A 12,500-nucleotide genomic window follows, 5' to 3' on the forward strand; every position below is an offset into this window, starting at 1 on the left:
GCAACAACGTCGCCTATGGGCACAAACCCACCGTCGCTGGACCAGACAGGACTGGCAAAAAGTGATCTTCACTGACGAAATGCGGTTTTGTCTCACCAGGGGTGATGGTCAGATTCGCGTTTATCGTCGAAGGAATGAGCGTTACACCGAGGCCTGTACTCTGGAGCGGGATCGATTTGGAGGTGGAGGGTCCGTCATGGTCTGGGGCGGTGTGTCACAGCATCATTGGACTGAGCTTGTTGTCATTGCAGGCAATCTCAATGCTGTGCGTTACAGGGAAGAAATCCTCCTCCCTCATGTGGTACCCTTCCTGCAGGCTCATCCTGACATGACCCTCCAGCATGACAATGCCACCAGCCATACTGCTCATTCTGTGCGTGATTTCCTGCAATACAGGAATGTCAGTGTTCTGCCATGGCCAGCGAAAAGCCTGGATCTCAATCCCATTAAGCACGTCTGGGACCTGTTGGATCGGAGGGTGAGGGCTAGGGCCATTCCCCCCCAGAAATGTCCGGGAACTTGCAGGTGCCTTGGTGGAAGAGCGGGGTAACATCTCACAGCAAGAACTGGCAAATCTGGTGCAGTCCACGAGGAGGAGATGCACTGCAGTACTTAATGCAGCTGGTGGCCACACCAGATACTGACTGTTACTTTTGATTTTGACCCCCACCCCCCTTTGTTCAGGGACACATTATTCAATTTCTGTTAGTCACATGTCTGTGGAACTTGTTAAGTTTATGTCTCAGTTGTTGAATCTTGTTATGTTCATACAAATGTTTACACACGTTAAGTTTGCTGAAAATAAACGCAGTTGACAGTGAGAGGACGTTTCTTTTTTTGCTGAGTTTATATATAAAAAGACAGCAAGGGACTGTGTGACTAGCACCCGTTGTCTCTCTCAGCCATTTCTGACTGAAAAGTGAGATATATATATATATTCCCCCCCCCCCCACACACACACACACACACACACACACACACACACACACACACACACACACACACAGCGCAGCAAGTCTAAGCCTGGCCCGGCATAATTAAATCAGTAGCGGTTTGAAATCCCTCTAGTCATTTGTCTTAATTATTTCATCAGTTTGCTTTAAAATATATATTTTTTTTTTAAATAAAAAAAAATCAGACAAGCTCAGTGTATATACGTAATTGATTATCACATAGGATGTGTCTATATATGGAAAAATTCAAGTTGTAAAATTTAGACCAATCGTTTGGTCGAAACCACAGACGACTTGGTCGACCAAGATCATTTTTTTTGTCGGGGACCGCCCTACTACATAGAGTGTCACGGATGTCGTAGGGTAGAGACCAAGACGCAGAGGGAAAATGTATACTCATCTTCTTTTTATTATGGTGAAGAAGGAAAACACATAAACGTATAGAAATGAACTTGACAGTCTTGTCAGGCAAACAGCTAAACAAGAACAATCTCCCACAAAAACCCATGAAAAACAAACTCCTAATTATAGGACCCTCAATCAGAGGCAACAATAACCAGCTGCCTCCAATTGAAGGTCCAACCCCAATAAACTAAACATAGAAATACTATATTTCTATGTTCTACCTAGTCTTTTGTAACATAGAACAATGACTAACAAACCCCGGACTAATAAATCAAATACCCCTCTACCTAAACACATACACAAAACACACTCTGAACCACATAAAACAAACACCCCCTGCCATGTCCTGACCAAACTACAATAACAAATAACCCCTATACTGGTCAGGACGTGACATAGAGAGAGGTATGGTACAGAATACATAAATAGAAAACATAAATAATGCAAGCCAAGAATAGGAAAGTAGTAATAGCGAGACAAACTTGTCTAACTTGGAAAGGAAATTGGTCATGTAGCCTAAATCTAACCAACCTGTAAAAACAAGATGCAATCTACTTCTATGTTGGATAGAAATAAATAAAGAAGTCCAGATAAACATGTGAGCCACGTTTCACACAGAGACACGTAACATGTGGGCCACGTTTCACACAGAGACACGTAATGTGAGCCATGTTTCACACAGAGACACGTAACGTGAGCCATGTTTCACACAGAGACACGTAACATGTGAGCCACGTTTCACACAGAGACACGTAACATGTGGGCCACGTTTCACACAGAGACACGTAACGTGGGCCACGTTTCACACAGAGACACGTAACGTGGGCCACGTTTCACACAGAGACACGTAACGTGGGCCACGTTTCACACAGAGACACGTAACGTGGGCCACGTTTCACACAGAGACACGTAATGTGAGCCATGTTTCACACAGAGACACGTAACATGTGGGCCACGTTTCACACAGAGACACGTAACATGTGAGCCACGTTTCACACAGAGACACGTAACATGTGGGCCACGTTTCACACAGAGACACGTAACATGTGAGCCATGTTTCAGTGTACTTTCTCACTCCATTCTCTAAAGTAGAACCGCCTCGTCAGACCTACAGCAGGCCCGCCATCAGACCATACAGTACTGCCTGCACACTTCACAGACCACTTCACTAGGGTACACCCACATACTCCATGCAACCATAAAGCACAAACTATACTACACAAAGTAAGAGGAGGACTGATTCACCAAACCCAATTACCAAAGGTCAAGAGTTAAGGATTGTAGAACCACTCATCTTTCTTTTATTTATTGTCAATACTGACGCTCATTGTTATCATGGGCCTGAGGAGAATATTCACAACCTTTCAACAGAATTATCAAATGTCAGACAGAACCAGAACAGTAGGAGAACTAGTTATTGGGATAATGACTGGAAAATGGCTCTACGGCGTGACATGATAGCTGCTTGGTGTTCTGGCATGAAGTCCCTTCATGATGTTGGTCCAATAAACCAGGGGAGGTTTCATAAGGAACTGTGGATTCCAAAAGCATAGTCTCAAACAAACTCCTCAGTCCTATATTATTCACCTGCTACATAATCATGCCATGCATTTGTCTGGTCGCACCAGACAAGGAAAAAACAGCACTATTTGTATTATTTCTGTTCTCCGAGATAGAATCACGGAAAGTTAAACAGTAACAGACTATTATATTTTATTATTTGTTAAACAAAAGCTCTTTCTCTGAGCAATTGTATTATAACAATCTTTTTTTGAGCATACAATATAGCTCAGTATTTGTTTTCTCTATATACATGAATACACACATACAGTGCATTCTGAAAGTATTCAGACCCCTTGACTTTTTCCACATTTTCTTACGTTACAGCCTTATTCTAAAATGGATTAAATAAATAGTTTTCCTCATCTTTCTACACACAATACCCCAGAATGACAAAGCAAAAACAGGTTTTTAGAAATGTTTGCAAATGTATAAAAAAAATACAGAAATTCCTTATTTACATAAGTTTTCAGATCCTTTGCTATGAGACTCGAAATTGAGCTCAGGTGCATCCTGTTTCCATTGATCATCCTTGAGATGTTTCTACAACTTGATTGGAGTCCACTTGTGGTAAATTCAATTGATTGGATATAATTTGGAAAGGCATACACCTGTTTATATAAGGTCCCACAGTTGACAGTACGTCAGAGCAAAAACCAAGACATGAGGTCGAAGGAATTGTCCGTAGAGCTCCGAGACAGGATTGTGTTGAGGCATAGATATGGGAAAGGGTACCAAAACATGTCTGCAACATTGAAGGTCCCCAAGAACAAAATGGCCTCCATTATTCTTAAATGGAAGAAGTTCGAAACCACCAAGACTCTTCCTAGAGCTGGCTGCCCGGCCAAACTGAGCAATAGGGGGAGAAGGGCCTTGGTCAGAGAGGTGACCAAGAACCTGATGGTCACTCTGACAGAGCTCCAGAGTTTGTCTTTGGAGATGGGAGAACCTTCCAGAAAGAATACCATCTCTGCAACACTCCGCCAATCAGGCCTTTATGGTAGAGTGGCCAAACGGAAGCCACTCCTCAGAAAAAGGCACATGACAGCCCGCTATGAGTTTGCCAAAAGGTACCTAAAGGACTCTCAGACCATGAGAAACAAGATTCTCTGGGAATGTTTTTCAGTGGCAGGGACTGGGACACTAGTCAGGATCGAGGAAAAGATGAACGGAGCAAAGTACAGAGAGATCCTTGATGAAAACCTGCTCCAGAGCATTCAGGACCTCACACAGGGGCAAAGGTTCACCTTCCAATAAGACAACGACCCTAAGCACACAGCCAAGACAACGCAGGCATGGCTTTGGGACAAGTCTCTAAATGTCCTTGAGTGGCCCAGCCAGAGCCCGGACTTGAACCTGATATAACATCTCTGGAGAGACCTGAAAATAGCTGTGCAGCGACACTCCCCATCCAACCTGACAGAGCTTGAAAGGATCTGCAGAGAAAAATGGTGTGTGCCAAGCTTGTAGCGTCATACCCAAGAAGAATCAAGGCTGTAATTGCTACCAAAGATGCTTCAACAAAGTTCTGATTAAATGGTCTGACCCCTTACCTTAATGTTATATAGTTCAGTTTGTTTTTAATAATGCAAAAATGCTTTGTCATGATGGGGTATTTTTTTGTGTAGATTGATGTGGATTCTTTTTTAATCCATTTCAGAGTAAGGCTGTAACATAATAAAATGTAGAAAAAGTCAAGGGGTCTGAATACTTTCCGAATGCACTGTACATACATACTGAGTATAACAAACATTAGGAACACCTTCCTATAATATTATTCTATATACAGTACTAGTAAAAAATTTGGACACACATACTCATTCCAGGGTTTCTTCTTTATTTTTTACTATTTTTCTACATTGTAGAATAAAAGACATCAAAACTATGAAATAACACATATGGAAACATGTAGTAACCAAAAAAGTGTTTAAAAAAATCAATATATACTTTGCCACCCTTTGCCTTGTTGACAGCTTTGCACACTCTTGGCATTCTCTCAACAAGCTTCACCTGGAATGCTTTTGGGCAAAAATCGCAGTGGCTAGATGTGCCAAGCTTATACCCCAAGATACTTGCAGCTGTAATTGCTGCAAAAGGTGGCTCTACAAGGTATTGACTTTGCGGGGGTGAATAGTTATGCACGCTCAAGTTCTGTTTTTTTTTGTCTTACTTCTTGTTTGTTTCACAAAAAATATTTAGCATCTTCAAAGTGGTAGGCATGTTGTGTAAATGAAATGATACAAACCCCCAATTAAAAAAAAATTATTCCAGGTTGTAAGGCAACAAAATAGGAAAAATGCCAAGGGGGGTGAATACTTTCGCAAGCCACTGTATTGTTGCTGGAAACGGAATATCTACATAGGTGTATAGAGGCCCATTATCAGCAACCATCACACCAGTCACAACGTCAACAGTGTAGAAGCGACTACGGGATGCTGGCCTTCTAGGCAGAGTTGCAAAGAAAAAGCCATATCTCAGACTGACCAATAAAAAGAAAAGATTAAGATGGGCAAAAGAACACAGACACTGAACAGAGGAACTCTGCCTAGAAGGCCAACATCCCGGAGTCGCCTCTTCACTGTTGAAGTTGAGACCTGTTTTGTGGGTACTATTTAATGAAGCTGCCAGTTGAGAACTTGAGGCATCTGTTTCTCATACTAGACCATCTAATGTACTTGTCCTCTTGCCCAGTTGTGCACTGGGGCCTCCCACTCCTCTTTCTATTCTGGTTAGAGCCAGTTTGCGCTGTTCTGTGAAGGGAGTAGTACACAGCGTTGTATGAGATCTTCAGTTTCTTGGCAATTTCTCACATGGAATAGCCTTCATTTCTCAAAACAAGAATAGACTGACGAGTTTCAGAATCAAGTTCTTTGTTTCTGGCCATGTTGGGCCTGTAATCGAACCCACAAATGCTGATGCTCCAGAAACTCAACTAGTCTACAGAAGGCCAGTTTTATTCCTTCTTTAATCAGTACAACCGTTTTCAGCTGTGCTAACAATTGCAAAAGGGTTTTCTAATGATCAATTAGCCTTTTAAAATTATAAACTTGGATTAGCTAACACAACGTGCCATTTGAACACAGGAGTGACGGTTGCTGATAATGGGCCTCTTGACGCCTATGTAGATATTCCATTAAAAATGAATCGGTTTCCAGCTACAATAGTCATTTACAACATTAACAATATCCACACTGTATTTCTGATCAATTTTATGTTATTTTAATTTTCTTTCAAAAATAAGGAAATGTCTAAGTGACCCCAAACATTTGAACGGTAGTGTATATATTTTTTGACAGTATCTAAAGACCCCACTACCTGCTCTAAGCACTGAATGTCTTTAATTACTACAGCCCAACCTACACAAGTACTGCATGATGTATCGTAAAGAAAAGAAGCTTACTGGTAACACATTTGACAGGTGCTTATATTTCTCAGCACCTGATAGCTGTATATAAAGTGTTGTATATATAAAGTGTTGTATATCGCCAGAGCTCAGATCTACATGATCAACACTAAACACATGTTGGTATAAGTAATCATGTCACTTTGCCATTTAATAAAACATCTCTCACAGAAGTCCCTGGGGCATATTCATATTACCGCAACAGCAAATATTTTTTCCAAGGGAAACTTCCAAATGGACAAATAGGTCCTACTATATATACCTGTAGCCTACACAAGGAGCACAATAAACAATTCTGTAATGATATAGGTCAAGGAGAATGGGGCTCCAACAAAGAAGCCTAGGCCAATCTTTGGGAGAAAAGCCTTGCGATCTAGCCTATAACACAGTGCTTCTGCTTTTTCAAAGTGCCAACCTCGGAACATCTCTCTAATCCCAGCTTGGTTTTAATCTCAGCCTGGTCCGTGGAGGGGGAGGATGAAGGCTTGCAGGAATGATCTATAACTCCTACACAAGTGTACGATGTCATCCGTTCTCAGCCGGGCCTCAAGAAACCATCATCTTTCCCACCTACTCCCGTCAACGGCCTGAAAAAGCAATCCAGTCCCACTGCTTTCCAATCTCTCACACAACCACCTCATTCCAACACACACACCATCATCTCATCAGACATCCCACTCATTGCTCACTGACATCCATGCAGGTAATTACTCCATTGCAGGCAAATGACAATGAGCTGCAGACATCTTAGATTGCCTTGTTTAAGTATGTATGACTGATCGGACTGTCTGACCAATGGACCTTGACAATGGAATTCATAGTTTTCTTGTCAGGGCTGGGGGCTTTAATGCTGGTGCTTTCCAAAGACATGCTAGTTTGATATGGCCTGTCTTACAGCATAACAGCTAAACGCATGAATGGTCATTTAACCAAAGCACGCCGACCATTATCTTCTAATATACTATGTTAAATATGCATTTCATTCATAAACTGCTTATATTTACTGAACCAAAGTTTTTATTCAGACTCATGTTCTACTATTCAGAGAAGGCATTGGCATTTCAATGTGCTCCATAACACAGGGCTTTGGTAGATATCCACACAGAGACATTTGAGATCCCTTTTTCCCTGTGAGCTAGTGTGATAATGGCATTGTGAGACCTACACGTGCACAGTTTAATTTACTGTGTTATTCCTATTGATTTTGGTATCATTGTTAGAGCCCTCCTCCACCTGCAGAGAAAGAATATCCCCCAGTAAATATGGCCTGCAGAGAAGGAATAGCCCCCAGTAAATATGGCCTGCAGAGAAGGAATAGCCCCCAGTAAATATGACCTGCAGAGAAGGAATATCCCCCAGTAAATATGGCCTGCAGAGAAGGAATATCCCCCAGTAAATATGGCCTGCAGAGAAGGAATATCCCCCAGTAAATATGGCCTGCAGAGAAGGAATAGCCCCCAGTAAATATGGCCTGCAGAGAAGGAATAGCCCCCAGTAAATATGGCCTGCAGAGAAGGAATATCCCCCAGTAAATATGGCCTGCAGAGAAGGAATAGCCCCCAGTAAATATGGCCTGCAGAGAAGGAATAGCCCCCAGTAAATATGGCCTGCAGAGCAGGAATAGCCCCCAGTAAATATGGCCTGCAGAGAAGGAATATCCCCCAGTAAATATGGCCTGCAGAGAAGGAATATCCCCCAGTAAATATGGCCTGCAGAGAAGGAATATCCCCCAATAAATATGGCCTGCAGAGAAGAAATATCCCCCAGTAAATATGGCCTGCAGAGAAGGAATATCCCCCAGTAAATATGGCCTGCAGAGAAGGAATATCCCTCAGTAAATATGGCCTGCAGAGAAAGAATATCCCCCAGTAAATATGGCCTACAGAGAAGGAATATCCCCCAGTAAATATGGCCTGCAGAGAAGGAATATCCCCCAGTAAATATGGCCTGCAGAGAAGGAATATCCCCCAGTAAATATGGCCTGCAGAGAAGGAATATCCCCCAGTAAATATGGCCTACAGAGAAGGAATAGCCCCCAGTAAATATGGCCTACAGAGAAGGAATATCCCCCAGTAAATATGGCCTGCAGAGAAGAAATATCCCCAGTAAATATGGCCTGCAGAGAAGAAATATCCCCAGTAAATATGGCCTGCAGAGAAGGAATATCCCCCAGTAAATATGGCCTGCAGAGAAGAAATATCCCCCAGTAAATATGGCCTGCAGAGAAAGAATTGCCCCCAATAATCAATTGATTGAGCATACTAAACATGTACCTCCCTCTCTTCTCCATGGATGAAATACTTCTAATGAGGGGCAGAATAATCCCTACTAATTACTAGTATGAAGGATAATATGAAGTAACCTCCATGACGTCCAATAGGAACAATTTATGTCAGGCTGGGAATGATGTAATGTAAACACGTTTAATCCCATGCCATAGTCCTCAAATTACATTCAGGTTACATGCCATGTAGTAATTCTTTCACACGGTTTCCCATTATTTGGCATTAAAAAAAGAAAACTGAGGTCTACAAAATCTCCCTACCGCGAGTGCTTTGGACAGTCTTATTCAGAAGTCGTTGAGACCGATGGTGACAATGTCCTTGTGAGGGATGTAGACATAACCACCCTTCAGGTACACCTTCCTGGTTCTCACCAGATCCAATGCATCTTGGAAAGGGACCTTGAAAAAAGAAAAACAGGAAAGGGGGTGTGAGGTTATACATTCAACATAACTTGCTCATTCAGATATTTTGCCTCCCAATAGAATATTTGTTATTTTTACACTGGGATGCACTTGAATGTCCTCTAATATAATGTTGTCATGTTTGTAGAAAATATATATTTTTTAAATGTATAACTCACTTTGTAGAAGTCTTGGTCTTCAAGCGTGAACGTGCTGACAGCAAAGCTTGAGTTAATAAGTTTGTCCATCAGGTTCTTCTCCTCAACACTCATCTAGACATTAGAAAAAAGGTGGTAGGCATTCAGTGACAGAAAGACACATATTGACACTTGACTGTATAGCTAACAATGTAATGTTGTTGCATTCTCAGGCGTGAGATGAAGACTGTACAGTACACTTGCCCATCAATTGTGTCCTCTTAGGCCTAAACAAATGAAAAACAGTGTGTCCCCAGTCTGTCGATGATCTACAATATCTGACTGGTATGTGTCCCCGGTCTGTCGATGACCTATCTGACTGGTATGTGTCCCCGGTCTGTCGATGACCTATCTGACTGGTATCTGTCTAAATCAATAAAGTAAGGTGTAAACACATGGTAAGGTGAGTGAAAAGACCCGGAATGCATTAGAGCCTTTATAATCACAGAACATCAGGTGTTAACACTAATTAGAGGTAAACACAGTTAACCTTAAGGGTAGACAGTTAGAACCCTGCCGCCCATCTCCAAGTCATAACCATTAACAAAGAACGGCTGCCAGCTATGTAGAACCTGCGGCCATAACAAACGCTTCACCACCTGCCACTCACTCAAATAACTATCCAGAGACTGTTTGGGAAAATGTTTTACCTATCTCCTTCTGGGCATGCAGGTGATCAACACCTTTTCCTGGCCTTTCACAGTGCAAAAATCTATTTTAGTTGACAACTAACCGCCAAGAGTAATTGGGGTGGGTGAAGGTCATCTCCCTCGTTGCCATATTGCATTACTAAAAACAGTGTTCACTCAATGGTCCTGTCAAATAAAACGAAAAGGAAAATGTTCTATACACTACTGTAAATTCATCCCATTCAAGTTCAATTGATTTATCTTTTACAAGTTAATTTATCGCAATTAGCTGCAACAAATCTTATGAAATGCACATTTGAAGTAAAATAATGAGATTACACTTCAAAACAGACCCATTGCAAAAACAACCCCTCACAGCAGACATTTTCAGACAGGTATACTATTGCGAGCTGACAGCACCATCTGCTGGCAGGTCTGAAACAATACCATAAATATGGAATGTCCAAACAGCGTCATGACCAGGGGTGTATTCATTTTTCGGATTCTGTTACAAAACGTTTTGTCTGTTGATAAAACGTTTTGCTTCAGAAACTGTTTATATTGGACTAATGAATATATACCCCCGATTTACTGAGAATTTACACTTAGCAATGTTTACACCTGTTACTTTTTAAATGTTTTTGAATACAAATCAAATCAATTTTGCACCAGCGCAAACACTTGTTGCATTCACCAATGGAGGACATGGATGAACCAATTGCTTGGTTATGCCAATTCCCAGCATTATATTGGTGTCAGAGGTGTTTTGCTCACATTTGAGAGTAAAATGTGGATTTCCTTCCCAACAACAATATAAAGTATCATAGTGAAGATTATTGTGATGTAGATATTCGCTTTTGGAAAGCAGATCATTGAAGCGATAACTGAAAAGGTAAATCTCTTGCTGGATAAACCACCGTCTGAGATGTTCTCTATAAGATTTTTTTTTTAAATGAACATTATTTGTTCAATTTACAAAATAAGGGCCCGATTCCGACATAGGAATGTATGCCTTTCGTACGCACTTCTCAGTATTTGGTATTCAGACTTACCTTATTCAGTCTCGTAACGCGCTCTGCAGGTGTGGCTAAATGCACGCTCTTAATAAATTTCATTAAACCCGCTGAAAACCCTCCTACTTGCTGGACAAGATATTTTCTCGTGGAGTTTTCATTCAATAGCGTTTTCAGAACATTTAACTTAAGCCATCCCTTTAAATACGGTGTACCTTTAAGTTAGAATTTTGACGACAATAGAATATAGTAAGAGAAGGGTTCCGAGTTTTAGGGATCAATGAAAGACCTGACGAAGATCCGCACGTAGAAAGAAAACGGTGGTTTGATTCATTCTGAAAATTGCCACATTCAGTTCTTCAGCCCATGGTAATGTTGGAAGATTAGTGTACATATAATTAAAATAGGGAGAACAGTGTACAATAGTAGGCTGGCTATACCCTCCGTCTATTGCCTGCACTAACCAGGGAGCTGTGTGATGACACGGTCAAGTATTGCGCCAAGAGTTGGGTTCAAATTATTACAGCTTGGCCTTCGCTCCGCTCCATAAGGATTTAATTAGCCAACATGTCTTTTTTTATATATACTATCAAGTGTTAGTAATAATCCTCAACAACCACACGGCCATGACTGAATTTTTAGAGGAAGCAAATTAAGTAGTAATCTTGAATAGTATTGTAGGCTATACCAACTGAAGGGAACCAACAGTAAATTGGCAGCTGAATATATGTAGTTACTCTGCCTACTGACGGTCAATACTGATAGTGGCTAATAACTAGATAGAAATAGCATACAGAATGTCGGGGTAGCCTATAATTAAGATGTTTAAAGAGTTCCCATCACTGCAAGTTAAAAGCCTGTACAATTTCAATTCTACATAATGGCACAGCATTTCATAAACATTCATGTGGGAAAGATATGCTTCAGTTTGCTGCCATATGACTGGTTACACATTTGTCTCAATCGATAAGGTAAAATAGATGTAAAACAAGTGTCATTTATATTTACAATTCCCTTATCCAAACAGATGACTCATTTACCTAGCTCTTATCAAGTTGTAAATTACAGTGTAAGGAGAATGGTGTTATTTCTATTGGAACAAAAGTAAGTAAATGCTTTTTCCACTTGGAACTGGTAGGTTCACTACACCTTATTCCTGGTTTGCTCATAGACCTTATTCCTGGTTTGCTCACGCGTAAAGGTGGTGGAATTATCAGGGAATTAAGTCAAGGTCAGAATACAGCTCCGCCACACCTTCATTTATTAGATCTCCACCCCAAACAAATAGTGGGTGAATATCATGCCATTCTCATGCTTAAGGTCGAGGTCAGAATCGGCCCCTAAGAGAATTACTTGTTATTCTGTCACTAATAATTTGGTACAAACCTATTTGGAGAAAGGGACATGACATGTTTATTGAAAAGGCTGTCAGTTACATTTGGCGGTATGCAAGCTGGAGAACGAAGTGGGAGATGTGGTCCTTTCATCGCTTCTCATCGTCACTGGGCCCAATTTGAAGCTTCCTGTTATCTTTAGCGGGCTTTAAAATAAAGAATCTCAACGTCCCAAAAGAAACCATTACAATATGAAGCTCTTACTTACCACCAGCAATTCACCAGTGTTTTCAATTTACCTTTGATGAAAGATTTAAGTC

General features: G+C 41.1%; 1 pseudogene; it reads right to left on the minus strand.

Moving 5' to 3' along the window:
- The window catches only part of LOC106589779 (DNA primase large subunit-like), a 105,984-nt pseudogene that overhangs the window by 90,001 nt on the left and 3,483 nt on the right, over window positions 1–12,500 (minus strand).

The sequence above is a fragment of the Salmo salar genome, chromosome 28, assembly GCF_965601325.2.
Source record: "Salmo salar chromosome 28, fSalSal1, whole genome shotgun sequence".
Lineage (NCBI taxonomy): Eukaryota > Metazoa > Chordata > Actinopteri > Salmoniformes > Salmonidae > Salmo > Salmo salar.